The sequence below is a fragment of the Bos indicus x Bos taurus genome, chromosome 7 (assembly GCF_003369695.1).
Source record: "Bos indicus x Bos taurus breed Angus x Brahman F1 hybrid chromosome 7, Bos_hybrid_MaternalHap_v2.0, whole genome shotgun sequence".
NCBI classification, from domain to species: Eukaryota; Metazoa; Chordata; class Mammalia; order Artiodactyla; family Bovidae; genus Bos; species Bos indicus x Bos taurus.
The window spans coordinates 75117477-75133913 of record NC_040082.1 but is presented as its reverse complement, the minus strand read 5'-3'; the positions used below and the strand labels follow the sequence as shown (position 1 = coordinate 75133913).

Below are 16437 nucleotides of genomic sequence, written 5' to 3'. Positions count from 1 at the left end.
AGCTATGGTCTTTCCTGTAGTCATGTACGGATGTGACAGTTGGACTATAAAGAATGCTGAGCGCAGAAGAATTGATGCTTTCCAACTGTGATGTTGGAGAAGACTCTTGACAGTCCCTTGGACTGCAAGGACATCCAGCCAGTCTATCCTCCAGGAAATCAGTCCTGAATATTCACTGGAAGGACTGATGCTGAAGCTGAAACTCCAATACTTTGGCCACCTGATGTGAAGAGCTGACTCATTGGAAAAGACTTGAGGCTGGGAAAAATTGCAGGCAGGAGGAGAAGGGGACAGCAGAGGAGGAGATGGTTGGATGGCATCACCGACTCAATGGACATGAGTTTGAGCAAGCTCCAGGAATTGGTGATGGACAGGGAAACCTGGCGTGCTACATTCCATGGGGTCACAAAGAGTCAGACATGGCTGAGTGAACAGAACTGACATATACATGTATATAAATGTGCATTCACTCACATGTGTGCATGTGTTTGTACCTATACAAAGAAACTCCTGTATCCTCTGTTTTTTTTTATACAAATATACTATAAAAGGTGTTCAACACATTGGTTTATTTCACCTAACAACTTATCTTGGTGATCACTGTTTAACAGTAGAGTGAGGTTGTCCTCATTCATTTTGACAGCTAAACAGTACTCAATTCATGTTTATTTAAGCAGTCTCCTATATATAGGCATTGATCCCCCCACCGGTATTTTCTTAATAAAAATATCATTACAATGAATGATCTTTGTATGTGACATTTTGTATTACTGTCAGTGTATTTTAAAGAAATTTCCTAGTAGATTGCTGAGATAAGGGTAATTATATGTATTTTGCTAGACATCAAATTCCCTTGGGTTGTCTCGTTTTGCATTCCCAGTGTATAAGAGTACTGGTTCCTTAACCACAGAGTATGTTGCCAAAATTTTAGATGTTTGCCACTTAAATTGTTGAGAAATCATGTCTGAGAATAGTTTTGCATTTTGTATTTGAATGAGGATGCTGCTGCTGCTGCTAAGTTGCTTCAGTCGTGTCCAACTCTGTTCGACTCCATAGACAGCAGCCCACCAGGCTCCCCCATCCCTGGGATTCTCCAGGCAAGAACACTGGAGTGGGTTGCCATTTCCTTCTCCAATGCATGAAAGTGAAAAGTGAAAGTGAAGTCGCTCAGTCGTGCCCGACTCTTAGCGACCCCATAGACTGCAGCCTACCAGGCTTCTCCGTCGCACATTTATATATACTTTGTCTTTCTTTTTTTGTTTCATTAAAAAAAAAAATTTTTTTTTTAAATTCTCAAGGAGGCTTTTTGTGTTTATTCTTCTCAAACATTTAATGTTCTTTGCATTTTCTAAGGTATTAAACTTTTATCTTGATATGTTACTGGTATTTTATTTTCTAGTTTGGACTCTGTCTTCTAATCTTATGATGTTTGTGTTTGCTATGCAGACACTGTTTTGTCAATGTACAGAAATTTACTAGTCTCTTCTCTTTATTGATTCTATTCATTGATCATAATTAGGAAAATATTCTCCAGTCTTTATTATAAAGAAATTTACCCATTTTATTCTAGTACATATCTGGTCACTTTTTTTTTTCACGTTTCAGTTTCTGATGCATTCGAAATTTATCACAATGTATAATGTGAGCAATGAACCAAGTATGCACTATTCCATATGAGCATACAATTTTCTGAGCTCTGATTTGAGATCCTGTATTTATTAAGGTTGAGCTTCCCTGTGGACGAGGATTTGTTTCTGGACTTTCTACCGTGTTCCACTATTAAGTCTGGTCATTCATGTGCCAATACCATATAATTTAGTTATAGAAGCTTTATAACATATTTTAATGTCTGGAAGAAGTACTACCACCCCCAACTTTTTAGGATTTCTCTGGCTATCCTTTAGTTATTTTTCCATACACATTTAAAATGAACTAGTATAGCTTTAGAAATGATTCTTATGATATTTTCTTGAAGTTGTATTAAATTTATGAAGTAAATTAGAGAAGGTTATAATTTTTATAACACTGTGTTTTCATATCCAAAAACATGGAATGTATTTTCCTGTCCTTAAGTCTATTTCTGTGTATTTTAGGAAATATGATATTTTTAAGTAAAGCATTTAGTAAAGCATGTTATTATAGCCACACTTCCTTAGTTATATTGACAAGTAAGCTAAACTTCCTAACTTGAAATACTCACATTGATTGATATGAAGTCAATAAATGTCTGTCATAGCAGGTAAGTTTCTATTGAAAAATATTCAAGAAATCTATCCTTTATTACTTCATAAATGATTTTTTTCTACCCTAGTTATCAGAAAAATTTAAGTGAGGCAGATAATATTTCCATTTGAATATCCTGTGTAGTATATTTCAGTTCAGTTCAGTTGCTCAGTCATGTCCGACTCTTTGCGATCCCATGAATTGCAGCACGCCAGGCCTCCCTGTCCATCACCAACTGCCAGAGTTCACCCAAACTCTTGACCATCAAGTTGGTGATGCCATCCAGCCATCTCATCCTCTGTCATCCCCTTCTCCTCCTGCCCCCAATCCCTCCCAGCATCAGAGTCTTTTCCAATGAGTCAACTCTTTGCATGAGGTGGCCAAAGTACTGGAGTTTCAGCTTTAGCATCAGTCCTTCCAAAGAACACCCAGGACTGATCTCCTTTATAATGGACTGGTTGGATCTCCTTGCAGTCCATGGGACTCTCAAGAGTCTTCTCCAACACCACAGTTCAAAAGCATCAATTCTTTGGCGCTCAGCTTTCTTCATAGTACCCCATAGTGAAATTAGACCTTTAGTCATATATTCATCGGAGAAGGCAATGGCACCTGACTCCAGTACTCTTGCCTGGAAAATCCCATGGATGGAGGAGCCTGGAAGGCTGTAGTCCATGGGGTCGCTGAGGGTCAGACACAACTGAGCGACTTCAGTTTCACTTTTCACTTTCATGCATTGGAGAAGGAAATGGCAACCCACTCCAGTGTTCTTGCCTGGAGAATCCCAGGGACGGCGGAGCCTGGTGGGCTGCCATCTATGGGATCACACAGAGTCCGACACGACTGAAGTGACTTAGCAGCCCCAGCAGCAGCATATATTCATATTTACATATAGATGGTCTTAGGGTCAGGTAAACTTTAGCCCTCATACCTTAATTCAATTTAACTGAATGTACAATTAAATACAAGTATACACAAATTATCTACTCATTAAAATGCGTTAGATCCTGATGAAATTGTTTTCTTTTCTTTTTTTTAAATTTAATTTTATTTTTTAACTTTACAATATTGTATTGGTTTTGCCATATATCAAAATGAATCCGCCACAGGTATACATGTGTTCCCCATCCTGAACTCTCCTCCCTCCCCATACCATCCCTCTGGGTCGTCCCAGTGCACCAGCCCCAAGCACCTTATGTTTATATCTATCTGCATGATCCTCTTTATTATTTTGATCAAATTAAATAAACTGAATAGTAATGCAAAATGTCTATTCATAGAAAAGAAAAACAATCTACCTGAAGCTTGTGCAAGCCTTGTGGTTGGGCTCCTTAATATGTAACAGAACTATCTTTGTAACTTTAGGGACCTAGGTTAGAAGAACTTCCCAAGCAGCATTGTGTGCAGTGGTTCTCATATGAGAGTGGTACCTTGCCATTCATGGGGAATCTGGGAGTAGGTGCGGATATTATTTGTTTGACATATAAACAGTGGGGAGAACAGTGTTACCGTTTTGTAGACAAGACCAGGAAAGCAGATGTTTAGCTACAAATAGAGTCTTTGTGATGGAGAATTATATTGCCCAAGTTCTGGGTGAGGTATTGGACGTCTCCCAGGACATCTGGATTCCTTGCTTTTGTGTTCCATGGTTAGGACACCATTAATTATTCATTCAGAATTCCCGCTGAATTCAGATTCCTGTTGAGTGAGGGCATAAGTAGAATCAGACCAGCTGATTATTTGTCATATTATTTATGTGTGACCAGGAGCAAAGTTGTGTGCCTTTTTTCTAGTGGAGCCCATAAATCAATAAACACGATGTAGTATGCCAGAGAATATGAAGCTCAATTTGTGAAGGTCTGTTTTTCATTCTAGTGCTTATATATTTTTGTGCAGGACTTAGATTGAACAGAAATTATTAAAATTATGTTTTCCCTAATGCATGTTCCTGCAGGGAAAAATAAAAACCAGTTAAGGGATACTGAGGCATTGGCATAACTTTATTATTTCCACTTCTCACACTGCAGTAGTTCCATGGCAAGAATATGTACCTTCCTTAACAATGCCAAACAATATTTCACTACTGCTATGAGGATTGTACTTTGAACACTCTTTGTCCTAAATATCTGCTCCATGGTGCAGCAAAGTTGTTCTCCTTTTTCTGAAAAGAAATATTGTTTACAAATTTATGCTCTTGAATCTGCCTACTGAAGTGATGCTTCTTTTCAAGGTGCCATTTCTGGAAACAAGGTCATTAAACTTCAATTGAAAGAGCAGGTCTTATTATTTTAACAGTAATACTTGGCAAGATGTTCTTTGGGAAGTAAGTGTAATTGTTATCATGTGTACTGGCTTAGGGAAAAACAAACAAACAGTAAAAACCAAAAGAAAATGTTAGGTAATCATTTAACCCTTTTAAAAGGAAGAAGATATTTACTTCAAAGTTAAACAGATTCATTAAATACATACTGAAACAGAAAACACATGTAAGAAGATTAATGCTGAGTATCAGCAGAAACTTTCTTTTTAAATTCCAAGCACCAAGGATAGCCTACCCAAACTAAAAAGCCTACAGTCCTGCAAGTCACTACTGCAGTCTTGCTTAAATATGTCAGAAGTGGGCACAGGAAATAAGAGTTGGCAGTTTTCCTGCCTGTTATAAAAAGACGGAAGCCCATCATGAATGAAAGCACACAACACTACATTTGCCATCTGCATAGCTTCCAAACCTCTTGTATTTTATAGCAGTAGCCTGCCAAAACCCCAGCAAGCCAAAACCAGAATAAACCCCAATATGAAAGAGAGAATATGGCAAATAATAAAATCATCCAGACAGCAGAGAAGTAAAATTGCAGAAAATCAGCCTGAAATAACAAAACTGTCAAGCAGAGTTGAGAAAGCTAGGAAATGCCTACAAAAGAGGATCTGGAGGAAAAATGAAGGCTGAGGATAATACAAACCATTGTTCAGTTGAAAGGTTTTGCAAAGCAAGTGTGCTGGCTGGTAAGAAAATATTAAGCTTTTCCAGAAAATTGTTACTTCCTAATTTCTAATATTTTAGTTATGTTTGCTTGCGATAAAGCAAACTTTATGTCTTTGAACTGTTGGGTCCCATTTTATTTTGATAAAAGAATAGACTTCCAAGAGATATTCAAAACAAGTCAGGGTTTAATAGCCTTTAATTTGTCATTTGGGATATATTAAAAGTTAGAAGGCAAATAAACATAGCTTGGCAACATTTACAGTTAATAAAGTTCAGTTCATTTTTAAGCAGTTGCTAAGGTGATTTTGACTTTGATTTTTCAGAGGTTACTATTGCAACTCTAGCAATCAAATGTACCAAGCTCCTCCAATATATATTAATAGAAAATCAAGGAGAAACAGGTATATATAGAAATTTTTTGAAGTGACCTAAGCTTCATCTAAGGAATGAAAAGGCAAATTAAAATGAGTTCATGTTTTAGGCTGTAGACCATCTCTATTCCCACTCCAACCCCTCCTCACATTCACAATTCTATCCTAAAAGCAATATTGAAGGTCTCTCTCATTTCCTTAAAAGCTGGAAGATGAAAGTATGGAAGTAAGGTATTTGCCAAACAGATTTAAAAGTGTGTGTGTATGTATCTTTTATTAAATACTCAGTCTTGGTGGTCTTTTCCATCTCTGGCCAAGGCATCTCTTTTGGATTTGGATTCCCCAAATCCAGTTAAAGATGATAATGGACAGTTAGGTTTTCTATCTGGTTGACAATTGCACCTCAGAGCAGGGCTCTGCAGAAATTATCGCTTCTAATGGTCATCTAGAACTGGAAACACTTCCATATTATATCACAAGCCCTTGAGATCTGGACATCCCTTCTACTCAATGTTCAAAGTCTATTGACAAGCCTTGTTCTATTAGGTCCCAGGAAGTGCTCAAGACAGAGAGACTGGGCACACACTAGGCTCAACACACTTTGAGATTGGAGGAAGTGGGTAAATTTTGCAATACTAGGAAACACAGTGATGTTTCTAGTTAGGGTTCTTAAGAATGAGGATGTTTACTTTATCTGTTAGTATATCAAGAAGCATGAAAATAAAGAGTGGGGAGAAAAGAATTGTTAGGGTCAAAGAGAATGTCAATAGAAGAAAGCTATGAGGAGATATTAGGGTTTCCTTGGTAGCTCAGCTGGGAAAGAATTGACTTGCAATGCAGGAGACCCAGGTTCAATTCCTTGATTGGAAAGTTCCCCTGGAGACAGGATAGGCTACCCACTCCAGTATTCTTGGGCTTCCCTGGTGGCTCATACAGTAAAGAATCTGCTTGCAATGTGGGAAACCTTCGATCCCTGAGTTGGGAAGATCCCCTGGAGGAAGGCCTGGCAACCCACTCCAGTTTTCTTGCCTGGAGAATCCCCATGGAATGAGGAGCCTGGTGGGCTACAGTCCATGGGGTCGGAAAGAGCTGGACACAACTGAGTGACTGAGCACAGCACAACATGAGGAGATATTACTTCACTTTGAACTCCTAGAGCTTTATCAAGTAAGGGACAGAGGGGATCCATCTTTTCCCTGGGTGCTTTTGCTCCAGGCTAGGCGTTGCTGCTCCTGAATATATATTCAAGGTGCTCAGAGTCTATGAAGGAAACGGGAGGAGTAAGACACTTGAGTTTCTCTAGGGACTTTTTCTAGGGATGGTGGCAACTCCTTTAAGACAGAAGCATCTCTTAGCTGTTTTTTTAGGCAACCCTGTGCTAATTTCTATTTGTACCAAAAAAATCCTTATCTCAAAGCAGATTAGTGCAGAACAGGGACCCATAGTTTGGTCATAATGAGGATGAACTCAGGGTCCCCTGTAGGGTATTGAGGAGAGCAGGAAGCAAGTGGCTGGTGAGATTATTGCAGATCAGCTTTGAGGTTTTCTGTTTCTAAGAGCACAAAAAGCTCCTTACAAATAGGGGCTGTATCTTTGTATCACTGGTTTTAATCTGTTCTCTGATACACAGTGAGTGCTCAACAAATGGTGTTTCAATAAATGAATATCCCAGTACAGTGTACTCTGAAGTCGTTTAATTAGATATGAAGACTGACTCTGCTATTTATTAGGTGTGTAACCTTGGGTAAGTTAATTAATCTCTCCGAACCTCAGTTTCCACATCTATAAAATTATAATTATCATATTCAGATTGCTGTGAATATTAAACAAGAACATTGAAAACACCTAGGACAATGTTTCTTATTTTCTCTCTTCCCTCTGCTCACTTATTTTCCTTGAAATATCTTCCTATCTTTAATTTTTATTTTTTTATTCATTTGCCAAGATTGAGCTCAAGCATGATTTTCTCTGAAGAATTTTTCCCCATCCTGCTTTTCCCTTCTCCTCCCACCTAAGTGGGTATAAGCTTTCCTTTAAGCCCATTTGCTGTTGTATTTGTTTTGCAATCATAATTCAAAGTCCGTGTGGCTATGTTTTATTCAACGACTCATATTTGTGGGATGGGTTGTATTTCTTCTTATTAAAATGTATTTTCCATATGAAAAATATATAAGCAAAATATCCACAAAAAAATCATTACTTGGTTCCAGAGGAAAGTTTCATATGAAAATTGTTCTGTGTAGCAGGAAATCTATGAATCCTTAGTTTGCTATGTGAGATGAACCTGTATAGATCAGTTTAAAAAGTTTGGCATCAATAATAATTTTTTTCTATTACCTATCTAGAACTTATATCAATGAATCTTTGTACTATGTATCATTTGACAAGGACAATAAACAAGATTCTTTATGAAAAAATGTTATTCAAATGTGCAAATTAGAAGAATAAATTATGGTTCTAGTCCAATGAATGGTCAACCTGATCCTCCTTTTTTGGCTAGTCTTGAGTATGGTTTATGCTTGATTATGGTGGATGCTTTTGAACTGTGGTGTTGGAAAAGACTCCTGAAAATCCCTTGGACTGCAAGGAGATCCAACCAGGTCATTCTAAAGGAGATCAGTCCTGGGTCTTCATTGGAAGGACTGATGCTGAAGCTGAAACTCCAATACTTTGGCCACCTGATGCAAAGAGCTGACTCATTGGAAAAGACTCTGATGCCAGGAAAGATTGAGGGCAGGAGGAGAAGGGGATGACAGAGGATGAGATGGTTGGGTGGCATCATCGACTCAAAGGACATGGGTTTGGGTGGACTCCGGGAGTTGGTGATGGACAGGGAGGCCTGGCATGCTGTGGTTCATGGGGTTGCAAAGAGTCAGACTCAACTGAGCGACTGAACAGAGTATGGTTTAAGATGATATTCTAACAGCTTTTCTAATGAAATATCTTTTGATAACAGATGTTATAAAATATCTATTTCATAACAAAGAAAATAAGAAATAAAGAATTAGGGATAAAAGAATCAAAATCTAAGTAGAACTAAATTGAAATAGTCCTTAATTGCAATAGTTCTTAAAGATGACCTAATTCATTGCCTGCAATTGTTCTACAGGCAAGGAATCAGATCCAGAGGGGAGACTTGGTTAAATCGCAAAACTGGTAAGTAGCAAAGAGCAGAAGAGATTACAATTTTGGCTCTTTTTTCTCACCACTACAAGATATTATTTGTATTTCTGCTTGTTTAATTTTCTCACTTGGAAAGCCATTATCCTTATGTAAGTTTTAAGCTGAGTCCATCTGATGCAAAGACAAAAGGCTCAAGAGTAGAATATTCAGAAAACTGTTTGCTATTAGGGAGGCATATAGTTAATCATGGTTAGTTGAATGGCTTTACTTTCCTTAAAATATGACTTTAGGTAGGGGAGTAGCAGATCCAGCATTCTCACCTCCAAAGCAGTGTATGAGGAAGAATCTGAAAAGGTAAGACATTTGTGTTAATTCCTTGTTCTGTGGTGGTCTCACTGTAAAAACGATTGTTACTCCATCATGCAATAGAAATGTGAGAACTGTTGAGTATTTAAATTGCAAATAGGATATTTTTTAATACATTTTCTAAAATACTGCATAATTCAGAGTTATTACTGTACTCCTATGGGGAAGAGAGTCTTAGCACTTCTTTATTAGCTTTAGTTTCCAGTAATCAATCAGTAATTACATAATAAAGAGATGGAATTGGATGTTTAGCACAAAAATATGTAACTGCCACATGTTCTTGAATTATAATTAGCCCTTGACTGTGATCATCAGTGGGGAGAGAAGTTGGAATACCATCTCTCTGGGACTCCCTGGAAAGCCCAGCTGAGATGGACCTTGAAGAATCTCTTCTACTCTTGTTCCTCTCTTTCTGATAGTGAAAATGATGTTTAACTCCTTATTGTGAATAACGCCACTGCAGAATTACTTGAACGCATGAAGCTACATCCTTGCTACAATGAACATTCTCACTCTAGCCTGTGCAAAATGAGCAGATGTTTAGCGCCTTCTGTCCATGATATAATTGAAATGCTTAAAAGTACCCTCCGAAATTGAACACTGACTGAATGTTTGATAATATTAAGAATATATCAAGGTAAGTTTTTAGAAATGACGATCATATTGTGGTTATGTTTGTTAAAAACAAAACAACAGGCACCAAATGGGGCGGCTTGTGCCAGATCGTGTGTTACCAAACTGAGGCTTAATTATACTTTTGGCTCTCTCCAAATGTGGTCATAGGTTGGGAATCACATGATCAGTGCTCGTTAGGTAATTGTTCTGACAGACCCCACCATCCTCTGAAGGAAAGCAATCTTTCCATAACCACTCTGCTTTTAAGCCTAGTATACTTCCTTGTTCCTGCTACTTTCTGCCCGTTTTTCTGCCCGTAAAAGTCTTTCATTTTGTACCATTCCTAGGAGTTCCTTTCTATCTGCTAGATTAAATCCTGCCTGATTCATGTTTTACTGAAGAAAGCCAATAAGATCTTCAAAATTTACTAAGCTGAATTCTGTTTTTTAAAATAATTTTTATAAAGAGTCCTTAATATTTAGAGGTATATATGGAAGTATTTTTGGGTGACATAATATGACATCTGCAATTTTCTTCGAAATAACTATGTAGCGGGGTAAGTGGAAAAATATGTGAAATAGGACTGGCTACAAATTGGTAATTGTTGAAGGAGGATAGTCTTTATAATTTTCTCTTTACTTTGTTAATGCTTGAAAATTTTATTATAAATTATAAAAAAGATAAAATACATAAAATATATTTTTTCCTGTTTCAGACAAGGCTGCCAGCATGGTTGATCAAACTCTATCAGTTAATCCACTTTCATGAATTAAAAACTCTTGTAACTCTAATAAAGTATTAATGCAAAAACCAGAGTTGAGGGTAGGGGAAAATTTAACAAAACAAGAACCAAACCTACCTATTAATTCTTGACACATGTTAACTTTGTTATTATTGATAACATGAGGGCATATTATTTAAATTTAATATTTGATGTATGGCAAAACCAATACAATATTGTAAAGTAATTAACCTCCAATTAAAATAAATAAATTTATATTAAAAAAAAGAAAAGAAAAAAAGAAAGTATTGGACACTTTCTATGTACCAACCACTATGTTAAATGCTGGGAATATAAAGATGGTTAGACATCATCTATAACTATATAATGTATTTTAAGTGGTGTAACATAAGTTAGAATAAAGTGCTGGAGGAACCAAAATGAAAGAACAATTTTTCTTCAGTGGTTGAGAATAAGGACCATGAAAAGGAGATAACTGAGCTAGACTATGATTGAGGAGGAGTTTGCTGTGTAGAAACGTCTGTTTTTAAATAGGATTATCAAGGATTATTTAATTTGTGTTACCCTCTGCATAAGGAAATTTGCTGAGGGAGCGTTCATCTGCGTGTTCCGTGGTTCCATGTGGTTTCCAGTGGCCCACCATTGACAGGGGCCTTAGGCCACGATTCATTTATTCATTTGATCAGAATGATTTGCTTAGGAGAAATAAGTTGATAAAAGGGGAAATGGCCCCGTAAGAAACTGAGAGGATGGTATGCTAACAGCGCTAGTTTTGCCAGGTGTTAATTTCAGTGTGATGGAAAAGTATCCCTAATTGATAAACTCTTCTATCTAGCTTTATAGTACTTCACTTTTTACATAGCATCCTCAAGATCCACTCCTGGGGACGCTCTTCTGGTTCCTGTTGCTAGGTACAGGTTAGGTCCTACAGGTCTTTCAACATACAATCTCTCTTTTGGTATGCCCCGCATTTCAGATATGGGCCATGTTGTGACTTGACTCTGTTTATGGATGTGATGACCCGGGAGACAGAGGGACAAATCCTTCAGGGCATGCCTTGTCTTGGAAAAACCTTGCTTTATTTGAGGTATTTTCATCTTCACGCAAGCGTGGGATTGAGGGCACAGGACTGCATCTTCTAACAGTAGGTGAGAGCTAGTCCACTTTCACAGAAGCAGAGGGTTCAGGGATATCTACAGTTTGTTTCTCAAGTGAACAAATGAACCTTTGTTCATCTTCTCAAATGAACCTTTCCTAAATTTCCCGTTCCTTTACTCTCAGAGCTTCCCTGGTAGCTCAGAGTTAAAGAATCTGCCTGCAATCCAGGACACCCAGGTTTGATCCCTGGGACAGGAAGATCCTCTGGAGAAAGGGAATGGCAACCTACTCTAGTTTTCTTGTTTGGAAAATCCCATACATAGGGGAGCCTGGTGGGCTACAGTCCATGAGGTTGGACACGACTGAGCGACTAACACTAAACAGCCAATAATTACTATCATAATGTCTATTTAGTTTTCTTATTACTATGTATAGCTGTCTAAAATGAATATGCTTATTATCTTCACTGGCCACTAGAATGCACATTTCATAAGAGTAAGGAGCATTTGTTAGTGTAACCACATTGCATAGGATAGTATCTAGCTAAGAAATAGTATCTATTTCTTTCCTAGATAGACTGATTAATTTTGCATCCACATGGGTGATATTCTGCCCATCTAGATTTCCTCTACCAGGCCAGCTTATTGGTCCCTTAGTTGCTATAAACGTTGGTTGCTCACAGCTCCTCTTACCCAGAGATTCACCTTAATTAAATGAAAGCCACCCCACCCAACAAGCAAATTCCCTCATACCAGGGCAGTCCACAGTCAGCCTCTGGCCCTTTTGCTCCCCAAAGGATCTGGCTAAAGCTAGAATCCAAACAAAGTACATCTGAGTCTAGCTCCTTACTATCAATTCAGTTCAGTCGCTCACTCATGTCCAACTCTTTGCGATCCCATGAATCGCAGCACACCAGGCCTCCCTGTCCATCACCAACTCCAGGAGTTCACTCAGACTCACGTCCATCGAGTCAGTGATGCCATCCAGCCATCTCATCCTCTGTCGTCCCCTTCTCCTCCTGCCCCTAATCCCTCCCAGCATCAGAATCTTTTCCAATGAGTCAACTCTTTGCATGAGGTGGCCAAAGTACTGGAATTTCAGCTTTAGCATCAGTCCTTCCAAAGAACACCCAGGGCTGATCTCCAGAATGGACTGGTTGAATCTCCTTGCAGTCCAAGGGACTCTCAAGAGTCTTCTCCAACACCACAGTTCAAAAGCATCAATTCTTCGGCGCTCAGCCTTCTTCACAGTCAAACTCTCACATCCATACATGACCAATCGAAAAACCATAGCCTTGACTAGACGGACCTTTGTTAGCAAAGTAATGTCTCTGCTTTTGAATATGCTATGTAGGTTGGTCATAACTCTCCTTCCAAGGAGTAAGTGTCTTTTAATTTCATGGCTGCTGACTCTCTTTTGAGGACTCTAAGAGTCCTGAGAGTAAAGTGAGTGTTAGTCACTTAGTCATATCTGACTCTTTGTGACCCCATGGACTGTAGCCTGCCAGGCTCCTTTGTCCATGGGATTCTCCAGGTAAGAATACTGTAGTGGTTTGCCATTTCCTTCTCCAGAGTATCTTCCCAATGCTGGAATTAAACCCTGGTCTCCTGCACTGCAGGTGGATTCTTTACCAACTGAGCCACCAGGGAAGCCTGATTGCAGAGTAGTGTCTTAATTTGATACTTATTAGTTAGCAAGACATGAGAGAACATGCAAAATGTAGTAAAGAATTTGCTTTTTTTTTTTTTTTTCCTCTGAAGAAGTGAGAAGCTACTGAAGTTCTTTAAGTAATGAATAGGTTGTTATGAATCTATTCAGGGAGAGAGTCTGTGTATATAAAAGTGTATATGTATACATGTTTATATGTAGATATGTATATAGAAATAGATGAATATAGACATACATATGTATATTTTAAAATTAGACTAATACACTCTACTTTGTTTTTTATGTAGTACATCAGTAGATAATCCTGCCTTACTCTTTTTAGATTATATAGTATTCTGTTATGGATTTAACATTCAACTTACAGTGATAGATATTTACATTATTTCTAACCGTTTGCTAATATGAAGATTTCTTCCATGAACATTTTTGAACATGTACATTTGTGTACCTATGTAAGTATATTTGTGGGATACATTTCTAGAAATTGAAAGTGGTATCAAATCTTAAATTCCCCAGGTTTTGCCAAACAGCTCTCCATAGTTTGTATCGATTCATGCTCCCACCCACAGGATTTGAAAGTGTCTTGTTTTCTCATCTCTTCATCAAATACTGTTATGTTCAGACTTTTTGATGTTGATGATCATGTTTTTTTTTTCAATCTAAATTGGATGTGTGATATACTGTTTTAATTTAAATTGTTTGTATTTTGATTAAATTTGAATGTGTGTGTGACGATATGTGTGTATTGTCTTATACAATACAATAAGCCTGTATTGTATATAGGCTTAAAAGTTACTTGAGTGCAGAAGAGTGTATGTTGTAGAGATATTTAGATATTTAGAGATATTTAGATTTTAGAAATACTTTGAAGGTAAAATCAAAATTGGAAAAGATCCTGATACTGGGAAAGATTGAAGGCAGGAGAAGAAGGGGATGACAGAGGATGAGATGGTTGGATGGCATCACTGACTCAATGGACATAAGTTTGAGCAAGCTCTGGGAGTTGGTGATGGACAGGGAAGCCTGGCGTGCTGCATTTCATGAGGTCACAAAGAGTTGGACATTACTGAGTGACTGAACTGAACTGACTAATGAGAGATTTGGGTCTGTATAATGTATCTCCAAAATTATAAACCATTGAAAGTTACATTCATGTAGTTTTCCCAAAATTCAGCTCACAGGCTGCCTTTGGAATGAGAAATTTCCTGACTTCTTCAGAAAGGTGGATAGCTCCTCTTGTGCTCCATTAGTCTCTGCATATATATCTGCTCAAGTCCTTACCATATTATGTGTGCATTTTTTAAAAATTGACTTCCAAAGTCTTATACACTTATATAGCAAATATCCAAACAATACAAGAATGCCTGCTGTAAGCAGGTATATTGTTATTTTGTTCTTTAAACCTATTTCTGAAAGGGAATTCCTTAGGGTCTGACTTGTACAAATCTCAAAATTTTCACTATTGTATTCTTTGCATATAAAAGTATAAAATTCATTTATACATACAGTTTTAAAATATCATGATCAAATAATATATACTATTAACTTTTTCAATATTAGTGTACTCTTTTTTCCTAGTTAATGCATACAAATCTGTCTAATCCTTTTTCAGAACTCATAGAGGATTTCATTAAATGGATATAACCTAATTGATTAAAATATTTCTGTATAAACTGGGCTGCCTCTAGTTTTTCCCCATTACTTATAATGCTACTATAAATCTGTCTGTTTATCCATCCATCCATCTACCTATCTTAAAGAACTTATACTTTCATTTCAGTTGGATACATTCCCAGAGTCAGATTTGGGGGGCAAAAGTTAGGCAGTTTTGTAGTTTAATAGATGTTTCCAGATTACTTTTTCCAAAAATTTATCATAATTTCTAAACTTACCAACAGTGTCTGAGAGAAAATATTTTCCTAAGCTCTTATCAGTGCTAAATGCTGTCAGTCTTTAAAGATCTTATCAAATTTTTGGGCAAAATTTTGGCACTTTCTTATCTTTATAATTTCCATATTTTTCTAACTACTAATGAAATTGTGATTCTTCAGTATTTTCTCATATGTAAAATATCTTTTCATAGCATTTGTCCCTTTTCATAGTGTGTAGTTTATACATTTTAGAGCTCTTTTTTTAAAATTTGCAATATTACAGGTTGTTTAAAGTGTTTTTCTCTTTATCTTTTGACTTTGCTTATGGGGTCTATGGCTATATAGTTTTTCTTCATGGAAACATATCTACATTTTATTTTTATACCTATAAATATCTACTGTTATTTAAGAAGATCTCCTGAAGTGTAAGGTTATAAAATATTCTCCTAGATTTATTTTAAAAGTTTTATCATTTTCCTTTTACATGTAGCTCTTTGATGTACCTGTAGTGAAAATTTTGATATTGTATATTAATATTAAATTTTTCCAGCTAATGATGGATCTTATAAAAAAAGAATCCCCAGGTTCTGAGAATGAGGAAACCAAGGCTCACAGAAGCCAGGTGTCTTGCTCCAAATTACCCAAATTAGTTGTTTATGTCTTACTTATGTTTTCTTCCCCTCTCTGGAATTTGAGCTCATGTGAGTGAAGACCTTGATTGTATTATTTACTTCTGTATCATTGACAACTGACAGTAAATAGAATGAACAAATTCTCTTAATCATTAGACATGATTCTATCTGCCTTTTGCTGTAAGAAATATTGTTAATATGGTGATACTTATTAAGTACAACAGAGAAGGAGGGTTTCCCACTGTGGAGATGTCCAAGCAAGAAAAGCACCAATGTTTCACAACAGGATCAAACGTCAGTGTTCCTAGCCAAGCTCAGGTTTCCTGATGAGGAAAAGGGAGCCTAAAAGATTCAGAGAAAGGAGGAGTGGGGCGGGGATGAGCTGTCTTGGCTAAGTAGAAGTGGCCCCAACCCCTGGTCATCTGAATTAAATACGCATACACACACATTGCTAAAAGTAGCAGTAATTCTGTTGATGTATATACAGAGAGGACTATATACCCCATATAGAGGATCTGGGACATTGCTCTGGCTCCATCATAAACAATCTCTCACTAAGCATCAATGGGTCTGCATTTACTTATCAAATAGAATTATTTCACTTACTCTAGTGCCAGAGGAGAAGGCAATGGCACCCCACTCCAGTACTCTTGCCTGGAAAATCCCATGGACAGATGAACCTGGTGGGCTGCAGTCCATGGGGTTGCTACGAGTCAGACACGACTGAGCGACTTCACTTTCACTTTTC

The 16437-nt window shown here is 37.4% G+C and overlaps 1 long non-coding RNA gene across 1 annotated transcript in view; it reads left to right on the top strand.

The window, feature by feature from the left end:
• LOC113896617 overlaps window positions 1–8732 on the top strand; it is a 233463-nt gene extending 224731 nt beyond the window's left edge. Inside the window, exon 4 of the long non-coding RNA XR_003512061.1 lies at window positions 8684–8732. This is a non-coding gene — a long non-coding RNA (uncharacterized LOC113896617). The remainder of the gene's footprint in view (window positions 1–8683) is intronic.
• The last annotated feature ends 7705 nt before the right edge of the window (window positions 8733–16437 follow it).